The sequence below is a fragment of the Balaenoptera borealis genome (genome assembly GCF_965194805.1).
Source record: "Balaenoptera borealis genome assembly, chromosome: 15".
NCBI classification, from domain to species: Eukaryota; Metazoa; Chordata; class Mammalia; order Artiodactyla; family Balaenopteridae; genus Balaenoptera; species Balaenoptera borealis.
In genome coordinates, this window is record NC_138871.1 from 78,417,772 (window position 1) to 78,435,805 (window position 18,034).

An 18,034-nucleotide genomic window follows, 5' to 3' on the forward strand; every position below is an offset into this window, starting at 1 on the left:
CAATATAGACTAAATTATGTTACAGCAAAAGTGCCAGTATATTTTTCTTTGATATCATACGTCTAATACAATTTAGTGAAGGGCTCTGCTTCTTACACTGGTTCAGGAACAAATATAACAGAGGTGAAACCATAAACAAAGTGAAAAGAAAACTGACAGATTGGGAAAAATATTTGCATACCATATATCTGATAAAGGGTTAATATCCACAATGTATAAAAATATTTATACAACTCAAAAGCAAAAAAACGAACAACCCCCCCAAAAACCCAAATAACCCAATTAAAAAATGGGTAAAGGACCTGAATATACCTTCCAAAGAAGATATACAAAATGCCTACACATACATGAAAAGATGTTCAACCTTACTAGTCATTAGGGAAATGCAAATTAAAACTACAATGAGATATCCTCTCATACCTGTTAGAATGGTCATGATCAAAAAAAATAAGAAATAACAAATGCTAGTGTAGATGTGGAGAAAAGGGAACACTTGTGCACTATTGGTAGGATTGTAAATTGGTACAGCCACTATGGAAAAACAGTGTGGAGAATCCTAAAAAATTAAAAATAGGACAATCATGTGATCCAGCATTTCCACTTCTGGGAATATATTCAAAGGAAACAAAAACATTAATTCAGAAATGTATGTGCACTCTCATGTTCATAGCAGCATTATTTACAATAGCCAAGATGGAAACAACCCAAGTGTCCATTGATGGATGAATGGATAAAGAAGTTGTAGTATATATATACAATGGAATATTATTTGGCCATTAAAAAAAAGGAAATCCTATAATTTGTAACAACATGGATGGACCTTGAGGGCATTATGCTAAGTGAAATAAGCCAAACAGAGAAAGACAAATACTGTATGATCTCACGTATATATGAAATCTATAAAAACCAAAAAAAAGAAAAACCAAATTCATGAAAAAACAGATTGTGGTTACCAGAGGTGAAAGGTAGGGGAGAGGAAGAATTGGAGGAAGGTGGTCAAAGGGTACAAACTTCCAGTTATAAGATAAATAAGTACCAGGAATGTAATGCACAACACGATGGCTACAGCTAAACCTACTGTACTATATATAGGAAAAATTATTAACAGAGAAAATCCTAAGAGATTTCTTCTTTCATCACAAGGACAATTTTTCCTTTTTTCTTTTCTTTTTACTGAACCTATATGAGAAGATGGAAGTTAGCTGAATCTATTGTGGTAATCATTTCACAATATAGGTAAATCAAACCATCATGCTGTATGCCTTCAACTCATGCCGTGATGTATGTCAAATTTTTCTCAATAAAACAGGAAAAAATAAAGTTGAGATATTCTAGAAAGAAAAAAAAAAAAAAGAACAACAGAGGCTCCATCCTCTTTAAGTGTCCCTCCTTTAAGACAAGGCTACAAGATTTGCCACAGCAGAGTGAAAGGGCAATAGAGAATTATGCAAAGGTAATTCAAACATTAAGCATACATTTAATTGGTTAGAAATGGTCACATGGCTCCATGCAGCTGCAAGGGGGCAGAGAAATCCACACCTCCATGTGCCCAGACAGGCAAGAGACTCTGGTATCAAAAAACACTAAAAACATCTGTCTCTGAAACTTTGGGCTACTTGTGGAGAATCAGGCAGATTGCCTGTTCTCTGTGGAGATACCCAGGGGAAGATTATTTTGTACCTTGGTATCTTTAAACTCTTCTTGCCTTGGAAGTAGAGAGGATCCACTGTTCAGAATTTCCTTAGCATCCTGGGAGTCATAGAGAGATTAGGCATCTATATCTCCAAAGAGCTACCTCTTTCAGACCCCATGGCTGAGATTTTGCGTGCAGGTCCCCAGATTCAGAGAGTAAAGAGAACCACTGCAGTCTTCTGACTCACAGCCTCCAGGGTCCTGGCTGGCTGCCCCTCTGAGAGCTGTTCAGGATGTAGAAGAAATCAGGCTGGAGTTGGGATTAGAAGACCGGCAAGGTATCCTCCCAGAATCTCTGTGAGACAATTTGTCCAAAATGGATTTTAATGTCACTTGCACCAGATAGATAATGGATAAAGGTCATGAAACAATGAAGTACAAATGGGAACTAAGTATCTGAAAAATAATATTTAATCACAATCAAAGTAATATAAATTTTAAAGAAGTAAGATACCACTCTTGTCCGTTAAGTTAATAAGTTTTTTAAATTTATGATATTCCTGGTAGCTATTAAAAACGGTGGGGCATATTTATGTATGTGTTGATGTGAAAAGATGTCCAAGACATTACATGAATCGATCAAAATGTAGAACAGTTTGTATCATAAGGACATATTTATGTACTTTTTAAAAAGCGATCTCCATATATATGCAGGTATATTCTTTTTTTTTTCTGGAAGGATATTTGACAAATTGTTAATAGTGATTACCTTTGGGAAGAGGAAACAGTGGTGGCTGATAAAAAAGGAAGATGTTTTCTTTTTATGAATGCCTTTTCTAGTGTGCATACATGTTTTTTGTTACCATGTTATGCATTTTTTAGTAAACTAATTTTTAGGGAAAAAAATAGAAAAGATACAAATAAACAATATGGGAACCAAGAGTCTATTTGCAACCATAGTTAGGAAAGATTTTGGAAGAAAATACTATGTATATTTTTATACCTGTAAACCTGAAAAATCTTTAAACAAACTATATATCATAATGTTTAATATCGGTAAAGGGACAAAAAAAAGAAATGCTTTCACTGCTGGTGGGAATGCAAGCCTTTCTCCATTTTCTTGAAATTCAATTTAGTGATAGACACTGAAAGTCTTCTCAAGTATCCAATTAAAGTAAATAATCACATATCCATTCAAGAATTTATGTAGAATAATAAATGTACTGCAAAACTAATTACATACAGTAAAAAATCAGATCTGACCAAAAAGTCTAAACTAGGAAGGTGGTTAAATTACCAGTGATATCTATAAATAAATGAAGAGTATGAAACTATAATTTTTCTTAAAGCTGTTCAGTTCATGGTAAAAACTTCAGTATTTAATGTTAATTGACAAAAAAGATTTGTTTTATAGGCAATATAATCCTAATTTTTGTTTAAAATATGTAATGTTTGGAAGAAAATATATCCAATATTAATAGTAATTGTCTCTGTTTACCTGCTGACTCAAGTCTATGTGTCTTTTTTTTAGTATATTATTTTATACTAATTTTTCATATTCTCCAATGATGAATTTTTTTTATAATGAGAAAAATACAACACAAAAAAAACTAAGATGTTTCTATGTACATCAAGTACACACATCAATTAAGGTCTACATTTAACTGTTATTTTCCATACAGTAAAGGGCATTTTTGGCAATGTTATCAGTTACTGTTCAGCATTTTTCCCATCATTAATTCAATCATGGTTATAATTGTTTGTATCTGTAGTAATTCAATAGCAATAGTCGTAGGACACAATGCAGGGATGTATTCCACAAGGATACTGGCAGAAATGCTGTTAGGGTGTTGAATTACATGATTTTTTTTCTCTATTTTAAAAATCTTATTATATGTTGCCATAATATTTATAATGGGTCAAATTTTATTAGAATTGGAAAATGATAATATTTAAAAAGGTAATCACATTTAGCCTAAAGATAATCTTTATTATAAATATGCTACCCAAACAAAATCCAGAATTAGCAACTGGAAGTCTAGAATCATCAAATTAGTATCATAAATTATCCTGTCTTTATTGACAAATGCCTAATTAGTTAATTAATTCTAAGCACCATCTCTGTGGCAGTCCCAGTACTAGGGACTGGATTTATAAAAATGCATTAAGACAAAGTCCATGTCTTCGGAGGTCTCATAGTCCAGTGAAAGAGGAGGGCAGACAAATGGACAAATAATTACAAACTAGAATGGTCAAATGCAAATACGTCCTAAATAGAGAGGCAACAAAGAAGAAGGTGGGTAAAACTTGGGGGAGGCAAAGAGCAATTAGGGGGATGGGGGCAGACGTTAGGGTGGGGCTGGAGTGCTTTTGGTTAAAGTTGCAACCGGGGTGGTATTTGTTGGACGTCTTTGGTCCCATAATGGACTATGTAAAAAAAATTTTGGAAAAGAGTAAGACTTTTCTCATCTTTCTTAATTTCACTAACACAGCGAATCATGTGTTTTGAGAGAAACAGAAACATGAGTCACCTGGAATAAGATCCACCAAGTTGACATCCCCCAAACAGCAGCCACTTTGCATTCTCATTATCGAAAAAAGAAAAAAAAAATGGAAAAAAACCCCCCAAAACCCCCCAAACCGTCCAAATTCTAAGATAAAAGACACTTAAGCAGCGCCAACCTCAGAAGACATTAGGAGGAAGCAGTGCCTCTCTTTACCTACTAAACAGGAGGCAGCTCTCGAGACCCATGACTCACTTCAGAGGGTGAAAGGTTTTTGGCTAACGTGCTCTCATTAGGATCTGGGAGTCAGAGATGTTGGGACCCCTTGGCTTCCCTACCCTCCGACCACTGCCCCCAACAGTGACAAGCTATCCTCTTGAACTTATTGCATTTAAATATGTTCTTTCTTATCATTTGTAGAAAATTTTACAACAGCCAAAGAGAAAATGTCTTCGACTCCACAATCATCAATAGCTGCTTATATGGAAAATTGTATTTTATAAAAGGTGACTCATGTTTATGTAAGGATATCTAAACTTTCATACTGTCCAATGTGGCAGCTCATGATAAATCCGTTGAACAAATGGGTTTTTGCATTTCTACACATGTAACACATAGAGTTGCAACTGAACTAGTAATTTACGTGTTCGGATGTTTCATCTTTCCAAGGAATTGACTTCCTGAACTGGGACTCTCCTGATATCTGCTGAGCCAAATTCTCCCAGTGCCAAAGTTACTCCCTCCCTCCCTCTTAGGGTGAGATCCATTTGGAAGTTGCATTAACATTTCTTCAGGCTTCCAGGCAGTGACTGTTTCAAGAATGGCTCAAAGCTACATTAGAAAAGTTAATACATCTTGAAATAGGGATATTTTTTGACTTGAAAAGAAAACACATATTAAGTTTTTCAAATGATGAACTGGAAATGCTCTTTAAAAAAAAGAGATAGAGAGAATTTGCTACATTTTCCTAGTATGGATGAGATATTTGTATGATTACCAAACTGGGCAAGATAACTGAAGAAGCAGCTAAAAAAGAGGGAGGTGGGAGTAATTAAAACTCTTTCTATTCTAATTTCATTGCATTGGAATTTAAATACCATTTTTAAAAACAAGCAAAATCTTCCATAGTTCCAAGTCACTCACTATGTTCCTAAATGACCCACATTAACCTTGAAATCAAGGAAAAGCAATGTGGAATAATGGAAATGTGCATAATATTTTTAGGAATTTCTGGGTCAAATTCCATTTTTACCACTTACAAATGATATGCTTTTGGGGAAATTTCTTAACCTGTCTGGCATACCAGCTTCTAAGCCAGTAAAATAGAAATTGCATTTAGTGTGATAATAGGTGTAAAAGACTTTTCTTAAAAAACATCTTTATTAGAGTATAATTGCTTTACAATGGTGTGTTAGTTTCTGCTTTATAACAAAGTGAATCAGCTATACATATACATATATCCTCATATCTCTTCCCTCTTGCGTCTCCCTCCCTCCCACCCTCCCTATCCCACCCCTTTAGGTGGTCACAAAGCACCGAGCTGATCTCCCTGTGCTATGTGGCTGCTTCCCACTAGCTACCTATTTTACATTTGGTAGTGTATATATGTCAGTGCTACTCTCTCACTTCGTCCCAGCTTACCCTTCCCCCTCCCCATGTCCTCAAGTCCATTCTCTAGGTATCCGTCTTTTTTCCTGTCCTGCCCCCAGGTTCTTCAGAACCTTTTTTTTTTTTTTTAGATTCCATATATATGTGTTAGCATATGGTATTTGTTTTTCTCTTTCTGACTTACTTCACTCTGTATGACAGACTCTAGGTCCATCCACCTCACTACAAATAACTCACTTTTGTTTCTTTCTATGGCCAAGTAATATTCCATTGTATATATGTGACACATCTTCTTTATCCATTCATCTGTCGATGGATACAGGTTGCTTCCATGTCCTAGCTATTGTAAATAGTGCTGCAATGAACATTGTGGTACATGACTCTTTTTGACTTATGGTTTTCTCAGGGTATATGCCCAGTAGTGGGGTTGCTGGGTCGTATGGTAGTTCTATTTTTAGTTTTATAAAAAACCTCCATAGTGGCTGTACCAATTTACATTCCCACCAACAGTGCAAGAGGGTTCCCTTTTCTCCACACCCTCTCCAGCATTTATTGTTTGTAGATTTTTTGATGATGGCCATTCTGACTGGTGTGAGGTGATACCTCATTGTAGTTTTGATTTGCATTTCTCTAATGATTAGTGATGTTGAGCATCCTTTCATGTGTTTGTTGGCAATCTGTATATCTTCTTTGGAGAAATGTCTCTTTAGGTCTTCTGCCCATTTTTGGATTGGGTTGTTTGTTTTTTGATATTGAGCTGCATGAGCTGTTTGTAAATTTTGGAGATTAATCCTCTGTCAGTTGCTTCATTTGCAAATATTTTCTCCCATTCTGAGGGTTGTCTTTTCATCTTGTTTATGGTTTCCTTTGCTGTGCAAAAGCTTTTAAGTTTCATTAAGTCTCATTTGTTTATTTTTATTTTTATTTCCATTTCTCTAGGAAGTGGGTCAAAAAGGATCTTGCTGTGATTTATGTCATAGTGTGTTCTGCCTATGTTTTTCTCTAAGAGTTTTATAGTGTCTGGCCTTATATTTAGATCATTAACCCATTTTGACTTTATTTTTGTGTATGGTGTTAAGGAGTGTTCTAATTTCCTTCTTTTACATGTAGCTGTCCAGTTTTTCCAGCACCACTTATTGAAGAGTCTGTCTTTTCTCTATTGTATATTCTTGCCTCCTTTATCAAAAATAAGGTGACCGTATGTGTGTGGGTTTATCTCTGGGCTTTCTATCCTGTTCCATTGATCTATGTTTCTGTTTTTGTGCCAGTACCATACTGTCTTGATTACTGTAGCTTTGTAGTATAGTCTGAAATCCAGGAGCCTGATTCCTCCAGCTCCGTTTTTCTTTCTCAAGATTGCCTTGGCTATTCAGGGTCTTTTGTGTTTCCATACAAATTGTGAATTTTTTGTTCTAGTTCTGTGAAAAATGCCATTAGTAGTTTGATAGGGATTGCATTGAATCTGTAGATTGCTTTGGGTAGTATAGTCATTTTCACAATGTTGATTCTTCCAATCCAAGAACATGGTATATCTCTCCATCTGTTGGTATCATCTTTAATTTCTTTCATCAGTGTCTTATAGTTTTCTGCATACAGGTCTTTTGTCTCTCTAGGTAGGTTTATTCCTAGGTATTTTATTCCTTTTGCTGCAATGGTAAATGGGAGTGTTTCCTTAACTTCTCTTTCAGATTTTTCATCATTAGTGTATAGTAATGCAAGAGATTTCTGTGCATTAATTTTGTATCCTTCTACTTTACCAAATTCATTGATAAGCTCTAGTAGTTTTCTGGTAGCATCTTTAGGATTCTCTATGTATAGTATCATGTCATCTGCAGTGACAGCTTTACTTCTTCTTTTCTGTTTTGGATTCCTCTTATTTCTTTTTCTTCTCTGATTGCTGTGGCTAAAACTTCCAAAACTATGTTGAAAAATAGTCGTGAGAGTGGACAGCCTTGTCTTCTTCCTGATCTTAGAGGAAATGGTTTCAGTTTTTCATCATTGAGAATGATGTTGGCTGTGGGTTTGTCATATATGGCCTTTATTATGTTGAGGTAAGTTCCCTCTATGCCTACTTTCTGAAGGGTTTTTATCACAAATCGGTGTGGAATTTTGTCAAAAGCTTTTTCTGCATCTGTTGAGATGATCATATGGTTTTTCTCCTTCGATTTGTTAATATGGTGTATCACATTGATTGATTTGCATATATTGAAGAATCCTTGGGGGATAAACCCCACTTGATCATGGTGTATGATCCTTTTAATGTGCTGTGGGATTCTGTTTGCTAGTATTTTGTTGAGGATTTTTGCATCTATGTTCATCAGTGATATTGGCCTGTAGTATTCTTTCTTTGTGACATCTTTGTCTGGTTTTGGTATCAGGATGATGGTGGCCTCATAGAATGAGTTTGGGAGTGTTCCTCCTTCTGCTATATTTTGGAAGAGCTTTAGAAGGATAGGTGTTAACTCTTCTCTAAATATTTGATAGAATTTGCCTGTGAAGCCATCTGGTGCTGGGCTTGTTTGTTGGAAGATTTTTAATCACAGTCTCAATTTCAGTGCTTCCGATTGGTCTGTTTATATTTTCTATTTCTTCCTGGTTCAGTATCAGAAGGTTGTACTTTTCTAAGAGTGTGTCCATTTCTTCCAGGTTGTCCATTTTATTGGCATATAGTTGCTTGTAGTAATTTCTCATGATCCTTTTTATCTCTGCAGTGTCAGTTGTTACTTCTCCTTTTTCATTTCTAATTCTATTGATTTGAGTCTTCTCCCTTTTTTTCTTGATGAGTCTGGCTAATGGTTTATCAAATGTGTTTATCTTGTCAAAGAACCAGCTTTTAGTTTTATTGATCTTTGCTATTGTTTCCTTCATTTCTTTTTCATTTATTTCTGATCTGATCTTCATGATTTCCTTCCTTCTGCTAACTTTGGGCTTTTTTTGTTCTTCTTTCTCTAATTGCTTTAGGTGTAAGGTTCAGTTGTTTATTTGAGATGTTTCTTGTTACTTGAGATAGGATTGTATTGCTCTAAACTTCCCTCTCAGAACTGCTTTTACTGCATCCCATAGGTTTTGGGTCATCATGTTTTCATTGTCATTTGTTTCCAGGTATATTTTGATTTCCTCTTTGATTTCTTCAGTGATCTCTTGGTTATTTGTTAGTGTATTGTTTAGCCTCCATGTGTTTGTATTTTTTACAGATTTTTTCCTGTAATTGATATCTAGTCCCATAGCATTGTGGTTGGAAAAGATACTTGATAAGATTTCAATTTTCTTAAATTTATCAAGGCTTGATTTGTGACCAAGATATGATCTATCCTGGAGAATGTTCCATGAGCACTTGAGAAGAAAGTGTATTCTGTTGTTTTTGGATGGAATGTCCTATAAATATCAATTAAGTCCCTCTTGTTTAATGTATCATTTAAAGCTTGTGTTTCCTTATTTATTTTCATTTTGGATGATCTGTCCATTGGTGAAAGTGGGGTGTTAAAGTCCCTTACTTTTATTGTGTTACTCTCGATTTCCCATTTTATGGCTGTTAGCATTTGTCTTATGTATTGAGGTGCTCCTATGTTGTGGGCATAAACATTTTCAACTGTTATATCTTCTTCTTGGATGGATCCCTTGATCATTATGTAGTGTCCTTCTTTGTCTCTTGTAATAGTCTTTATTTTAAAGTCTATTTTGTCTGATATGAGAATTGTTACTCCAGCTTTCTTTTGATTTCCATTTGCATGGACTATCATTTTCCATCCCCTCACTTTCAGTCTGTATGTGTCCCTAGGTCTGAAGTGGGTCTCTTGTAGACAGCATATGTACAGGTCTTGTTTTTGTATCCATTCAGCCAGTCTATGTCTTTTGGTGGGAGCATTTAACCCATTTACATTTAAGGTAGTTATCCATATGTATGTTCCTATTACCATTTTCTTAACTGTTTTGGGTTTGTTATTATAGGTCTTTTCCTTCTCTTGTGTTTCCTGCCTAGAGAAGTTCCTTTAGCATTTGTTGTAAAGCTGGTTTGGTGGTGCTGTATTCTCTTAGTTTTTGCTTGTCTGTAAAGGTTTTAATTTCTCCGTTGAATCTGAATGAGATCCTTGCTGGGTAGAGTAATCTTGGTTGTAGGTTTTTCCCTTTCATCACTTTAAATATGTCCTGCCACTCCCTTCTGGCCTGCAGAGTTTCTGCTGAAAGATCAGCTGTTAATTTTATGGGGATTCCCTTGTATATTAGTTGTTATTTTTCCCTTGCTGCTTTTAATTTTTTTTTGTATTTAATTTTTGATAGTTTGATTAATATGTGTCTTGGCGTGTTTCTCTTTAGATTTATCCTGTATGGGACTCTCTGTGCTTCCTGGACTTGATTGACTACTTCCTTTCCCATATTCGGGAAGTTTTCAACTATAATCTCTTCAAATATTTTCTCAGTCCCTTTCTTTTGCTCTTCTTCTTCTGGGATCCCTACAATTCGAATGTTGGTGTGTTTAATATTGTCCCAGAGGTCTCTGAGACTGTCTTCAATTCTTTTCATTTTTTTTTTCTTTATTCTGCTCTGTGGTATTTATTTCCACTATTTTATCTTCCAGGTCACTTATCCATTCTTCTGCCTCGGTTATTCTGCTATTGATTCCTTCTAGAGAATATTTAGTTTCATTTATTGTGTTGTTCATCACTGTTTATTTGCTCTTTAGTTCTTCTAGGTCCTTGTTAAACTTTTCTTGTATTTTCTCCATTCTATTTCCAAAATTTTGGAACATCTTTACTCTCATTACTCTGAATTCTTTTTTAGATAGACTGCCTATTTCCTCTTCATTTATTTGGTCTGGTGGGTTTTTACCTTGTTCCTTCATCTGCTGTGTGTTTCTCTGTCTTCTCATTTTGCTTAACTTACTGTGTTTGGGGTCTGTTTTTCTCAGGCTGCAGGTTTGTAGTTCCCATTGTTTTTGGTGTTTGCCCCCAGTGGCTAAATTTGGTTCAATGGGTTGTGTAGGCTTCCTGGTGGAGGGGACTGGTTCCTGTGTTCTGGTGGATGAGGCTGCATCTTGTCTTTCTGGTGGACAGGACCGTGTCTGGTGGTGAATTTTGGGGTGTCGGTGAACTTACTATGATTTTAGGCAGCCTCTCTGTTAATGGGTGGGGTTGTGTTCCTGTCTTGCTAGTTGTTTGGCATAGGGTGTCCAGCACTGGAGCTTGCTGGTCGTTGAGTGAAGCTGGGTCTTAGCGTTGAGATGGAGATCTCTGGGGTAGCTTTCACCATTTGATATTATGTGGAGCTGCGAGGTTTCTGGTGGACCAATGTCCTGAACTTGGCTCTCCCACCTCTGAGGCACAGGCCTGACACCCGGCCTGAGCACCAAACCCTGTCAGCCACATGGCTCAGAAGAAAAGTGAGAAAAAAAGAAAGAAAGAAAAAATAAAATAAAATAAAATAAAGCTATTAAAATAAAAAAAATTACAAATAAAATTTTAAAAATTGAAAAGTAATTAAAAGAAGAAAGAAAGAAAGAAGAGAGCAATCAAACCAAAAACAAATCCATCAATGATAACAAGTGCTAAAAAGTATACTAAAAAAAACCCAAAAAACGGACAGACAGAACCCGAGGACAAATGGTAAAAACAAAGCTATACAGACAAAATCACACAAAGAAGCATACACATACACACTCACAAAAAGAGAAAAAGGAAAAAATATATATATTTATATATAAAAGAAAAAAGGAAGAGAGCAACCAGATCAATAAACAAATCTACCACTGATAATAAATTCTAAATATGAAACTAAGATAAACATAAAACCAGAAACAAATTAGATGCAGAAAGCAAACCCCAAGTCTACAGTTGCTCCCAAAGTCCACCACCTCAATTTTGGGATGATTCGTTGTCTATTCAGGTATTCCACAGATGCAGGGTACATCAAGTTGATTGTGGGGATTTAATCCACTGCTTCTGAGTCTGCTGGGAGAAATTTCCCTTTCTCTTCTTTGTTCGCACAGCTCCCGGGGTTCAGCTTTGGATTTGGACCGGCCTCTGCGTGTAGGTCACCTGAGGGCGTCTGTTCTTCGCTCAGACAGGACGGTGTTAAAGGAGCAGCTGCTTCAGGGGCTCTGGCTCACTCAGGCCGGGGGGAGGGAGGGGTACGGAGGAGGCGGGGCGAGCCTGCGGCGGCAGAGGCCGGCGTGACGTTGCAGCAGCCTGAGGCACGCCGCGCATTCTCCCGGGAAAGTTGTCCCTGGATCACGGGAGCCTGGCCGTGGCGGGCTGCACAGGCTCCCGGGAGGGGCGGTGTGGAGAGTGACCTGTGCTCGCACACAGGCTTCTTGGTGGCGGCAGCAGCAGCCTTAGCGTCTCATGCCCGCCTCTGGGGTCCGCGCTGATAGCCGCAGCTCGCGCCTGTCTCTGGAGCTCGTTTAAGCAGCACTCTTAATCCCCTCTCCTCGAACACCAGGAAACAAAGAGGGAAGAAAAAGTCTCTTGCCTCTTCGGCAGCTGCAGATCTTTTCCTGGACTCCCTCCCGGCTAGCTGTGGCACACTAGCCCCTTCAGGCTGTGTTCACGCCGCCAACCCCAGTCCTCTCCCTGCGATCCGACCTCCGAAGACCGAGCCTCAGCTCCCAGCCCCGCCCGCCCCGGCGCATGAGCAGACAAGCCTCTCGGGCTGGTGAGTGCTGCTCAGCGCTGAGCCTCCGTGCGGGAATCTCTCCGCTTTGCCCTCCGCACCCCTGTGGCTGCGCTCTCCTCCGTGGCTCCGAAGCTACCCCCCTCCGCCACCTGCTGTCTCCGCTGCGAAGGGGCTCCTAATGTGTGGAAACCTTTCCTCCTTCACAGCTCCCTCCCACTGGTGCAGGTCCTGTTCCTATTCTTTTGTCTCTGTTGTTTCTTTTTTCTTTTGCCCTACCCAGGTACGGAGGGAGTTTCTTACCTTTTGGGAAGTCTGAGTTCTTCTGCCAGCGTTCAGTAGGTGTTCTGTAGGAGTTGTTCCACATATAGATGTATTTCTGATGTATTTGTGGGGAGGAAGGTGATCTCCACGTCTTACTCCTCCACCATCTTGAAGGTCTCTAAAAGACATTATTGTAAAGTAAATATTCAGTAAACAGAAGCTATTTTGATATATTAACCCTGTGAATGGGGTACAATGGCATATTTTAAACTAATTATAAAAATCTCAAGTATCAGAAACCCATTAGGGAATGAGTTGTGTTGAATAGCTGAGGGTTTACCCTTTTAGCATTCAAACTTTAAAAATAATTATTATTTAAAATTTAAATCTCTCCAAAAATGCTTTACACACTTTTATTTTTTCTCAAGCAGAAGATAGTATGATCTAAGTTTCTTTAAAACAGAATTATTAGATTCTGTTACTTTGTAAGCCTTTTTGAGGTTTGCAAGACCATGCTTTTGTACTAAATAACACACTGAAATTTAGGCTGTGTTTGCTTTATATTGCTTAAAAATGTTCTTATTAGTGGTAATGTGGGCTGAAAGAGTCCTTTTTTTAATTTCTAAAGCAGAAAATCTTGCATTGAAAGAATAAAGTAGACACAGGAAAAAACCTGGATGTTAAATAGTGAATTTTGGAATTTTTCTAATTAAAAATATTTTTGAGGGAAACATATAATGACAGAAAATTGGAATTTAAACTTTCTAAAGTTTAAATTACACTCCAATCTTGCAATTTGAAAAGATGACCATCAAATGGTAATTGCCCTAATTGATTTACCATAATACTCCTCCAAAAGTGGCTCAATACTTTACATTGATATGCATATTTAGAAATAATACGCTAAGTCCTTTTCCTATCTAGCCTTATGAAGTTTTTATCTGAAAAATAATTTTTCTATATTTTCTAAGTAATCGTTCCTTGAGACTACACAGGATGATATATTTATATGTTAAAGAGAGACTAAAACAATTTCTCAAATTTTTTGTTTTGCTTTTCTAAATATAAAATCCCTATAGCTTTCTTATGATGAGACTCTGACCCAATAAAATTGTTTCCAGAAAGAGGAATTTTTCCTATATTTTCCAATGATTTAATCACAGTACATTGGTATACTTCTGCTGGAGCCAGGGAAACCTATATGGATTATTTTTGTGACATAGAAATGAAAACTAGGAGGTACTTAGAGCATTTTACAATGATTTACTTACTCTGTGTGATAAAATTTTCCAACTTCAAGCTTAGCTAAAAGTAATTTAATTTCAACATTTTACTGAAATGCAAAGCCAGATTTTCTCAATGGCCAAAAGACATGGCCAGCTGGAGTTATAGAACACAGAGAGGACAGCCTAATACCCTTAGGCCACTGAGTTTTTGATTTAGAAAGTTTCCTGGCCTGTAAAACTAACTTCCTCCCTTCTAACAAGGAAGAAGTTCAAGCTAAGTTAGTGTTGAAACATAAACTAGGGGAAGAATATTCTAAGTATCCAGAGAAACAGAACTCAATTCACTCTTTCTCTTTAAGAACATGAAATATCAGAGGACCTAGGGAGTCATAGAAACTTCTAGTAATGTCTTCAATTAACTTGCTTTGTGGCTTTGCTTTGAGCCTAGCCTTTGCTACTGGCCTAGGATTTGGTCCTAAGCCCTCTGTAAACACCATCTGTGTAAGGCCAATAGTGAGAGCCTTTATCAGTCAGGGTCCAGTCACGAGAAAGAAGTCACACAGTTATATGAACAGGGAACATTTAATATAAGGATTAGTAGCTAAAACAGGGGATTGAAGTCATGAAGGATTGGCTAACAGCAGATAAAGAGAACTTTAAAGGATACAGGAACTGTAGATACAAGAAGCAACCATTATCCTCAGGACAGAAATGGGGGGAGAAAGAACCTCCCACCCACATTCCCCAGGGCTGAGAGCCAGTCCTTGTTGGAGGGCGTGGTCACGGCTCTCAGGGTGGCAGAGAAGTTTCTGTGGCGCATGCCAATCTGCTCTCTAGAGTGCCAGGGAATGTGACTTGCTGGAGGCAATGGGCTACAAAATCACTTGAAGGGATTGCTTGGGAAGGCGATTGGCAGCGGACAGCTGCTGGCCACTGGCTCAGGAGTCAGGTACTGGAGAAGTTGTGCGTGCTCTGGGCCCTAGTACTGGAGGATCCAGCACGGGGGAAATGTGTGGACTGCAGGAGCTTGGCATGTTGCCGGAGTCTGCGGGCGGAGAAGGGAAACTCCTTCATCCTGCAATCTGACAAGCCTAACATCGCTGTAGCTAGCAAGAGAAACTTTGTTTCTCCATATTTTCACAAGGAGACAATGGAAGGTAAATCTGGAGCTGATAGGCAATAAATTGACCAGAACTCAGAGAGGAAGCACCTTCTGATGCTGAGAGCCAGGCTGCCATGGGTAGGGAGATGCTGGCTTGAAGGAGGCAGTGTGTGTACAGCTTGGAGGGAGCTTCAGTAGTTGATGCTTTGAGGCTCTCTTCTTCTCCCTGTGCCATTGAGTTATTATTATGACTTCCCTCTGCTGCTTCTATGTTCTTTTCACATAAATGACAAGACCCTTATCAGGAGTAACATGTTCAATGACTGCTGCTGAAAAAATCTCATTCTGACTGGATTTATTCTAACAAAGGGAGAAGACAATATACATCTATCATCCTCCTATGATGTATCAGGCACTGTTGTAGGTACTTTTCATGTCTCATTTTATTCTAACTTTAAAGAATATAGGTATTTTATCCCGATTTAATAGAAGCTAACTAGCTTGGTCAAGATTACTCAGTTACTGACCGTATGTTTAATATTGTATATGAATTAATCTTCCATTTTTAAACTGTGTAACTTTTGGAAAGTTACATAATCTTTGGATGCCTCAGTTTCCTCTTTAGTACAGAATTGACCTCATAAAATTGTTGTGAGGATTAAATTAGATAATACATGGTACAAAATACTTAAAATCATGCTTGGCATATTACACTCACTCAATAAACACAAGCAAGTAGTAGTAGTAGTGGTGGTGGAACAGGACAGAATAATACTATGACCTGGATCTGTAGGCTCTGAAGTGTATGACTCTTTCCTTATGCATCACTGCTAACATTTGCCCATTTTCCAAGAATCAGTTTCTGTAGTAACCTTGTTATCTCTTGAGTTTTCAGTAGTGGTAAATGTTTATCAACCAGCATTCTGAAAAGCAAGCCTTGATTTTTAGTGTTTGCCAGTTTTCACAGTGTGAGTACTCCCGTGGTACTGCCACCACGGTCAGTTTCAAGTTACCAATGTGACATTACTGAATGCCCAGTTGTAAAAATATATGCACTATCTGTTCTCATGAGCTGGTAAGAATCAACTGCAGAACACCATGCAGCAGCACTCATTCCCTGGCGAATAGAGTACAGAATTAATCTCAGTGATTACTGTTGTTATAGTTATTATATAGAATAAATATTAAAATGAATCAGTGATAAGTGATGGAATATAGATTTTTTGCGCTTGTTGGCAAAAAGGAAAGACATTGTCTTTTAAACCTGAATTCCTATTTTGGTTTGTTGCTGTTGTCTTATGTTGATTTGTCCGTTTGTTTTTTCATTATAAGTACTAACATTATGAAAGAAAACAGTGAAAGAGAGAATTCAAACTTTGTTTCTGACTCCTCAGAACCCACGGAATGTGGTTTTCTCATGTATATTTTCCATGTACATTTCTCCTGGAAATATGCCAAGAATAACCTAAAAAGAAAAATGCAAATAAATGAAGACTCTGAAGTCTTAAAATAGCAAGGAAACAATCCTCTGCCAGCCTACACTTTGCTGCCCTTCCGATTAGCCCATAGAGTTTCTTCTTTTGTTTGTTCTTCCTTCTGGAATTAAAAATTTGCTGAAGATAAACACACAAGCTTCATGCATGAGCCCATTACATCCTTTCTACTAGTAACAGGCCCTGGTCAGACACTGTAACTCTTCCGAAATTTACCTTTTCATGGGTTTAACATAGAAAATTGTCTGTTGGACTCAATTTATTATTTCCCTTATAAAATATGGTTTTCATAATGTTCATAATTTTTAATGTTCAATCACATAAAACACTGTCATCTTTTTTCCACTTTTATGTTGGAAAAGATCTGCATTGGTAGATTTTTTATTTTTTGTTAGCCAAAAATAACTCTAGAGAAAAAGCTATTTAACCTTTGTTTTACAACTGTTCAATGAAAGTCACTCGGCACCTGCAGGTTTCTGATCTCCCTCGTATTTAAGAAGAAGAAGCAAACTTACAAAGGTAGCATATTAAAGAGATCCATTCTCTTTGCCACCAACATCAGATCATTTCTGCAGGCTGTCAGTGAGTTCCCCAGAGGGGGGTCTCAATGGCAAGTGAACGTCTGGCTAGCTTTGGGGTAAGCGAGACTGACGATCTTCCAGGAGTCTGGGCTTGGGCAGGGCCCACGTGTTCAGAAGGCAGGACAAGGAACACTGCAGGAGGGCCTGCTGAGGGCCAGGCACTGTGTAAAGCACTGTTCCATGTGTTGCCTCATTTATTCCTCATGCTATTAATAACATGAGAATGACAATATTATGGCTATCTTATAAATGAAGAGACTGAGATACAAAAAAAATTCATCCAGGGTCACAAAACTTGAAAGTACTGAACATGGATTTCAATGCAGTCTTGTTAGAACCCCAGGCCTATTCTCTCTGTACCATACCATTCTTCCTCTTAGGCTAAAGAATCTCAAATTTTACTTTTATTTAATTCCAAAGAAAAGGGTTGAAATTTTTCCTTTTGGCTGAGTAATTACACATTGCCATATAGATGGAAGTATACTCAAATACAGAAAGATTCTTTCTTAAGAGGTTCTTTAGGAAAAAAAGAAAATCATCTAAGTTAAAAAAAAAAAAGTCAAAATTCTGATCAGTAAATTATTCACCTTAAAATAATTCTTTACTTCATAGAATATTCACTGTAGGTTTTCTTTAAATAACCAAATCTTATAGTGCATTAAAAATACTATTGCCAACACAACTTTGATTAGAACAGAGTTTTTCACGAATAATTTTAACAGTTCAGAACACCACTATATGTATGTACCGAAGTGCATGAAATCATTTTATTAATTTGAAGAGTACAGACTAATAGGTAATTTATAAATGTCATTTACAATCAATTGCAATAACATAATAAATTTGACATGGATCTTGATTTACCTATCGATACAATGGTGGAGTTTGATCAGATCAGTGGTTTTCACACTTGTGGGAGCTGTGGAACACTTTGTACCCCCAATATGTGGAGCAGCAATCAGCAAAGCTACAATGGCTGGAAGAAGAAAAAGGAGACCCTGAGGGCTAGCCTTGGTGA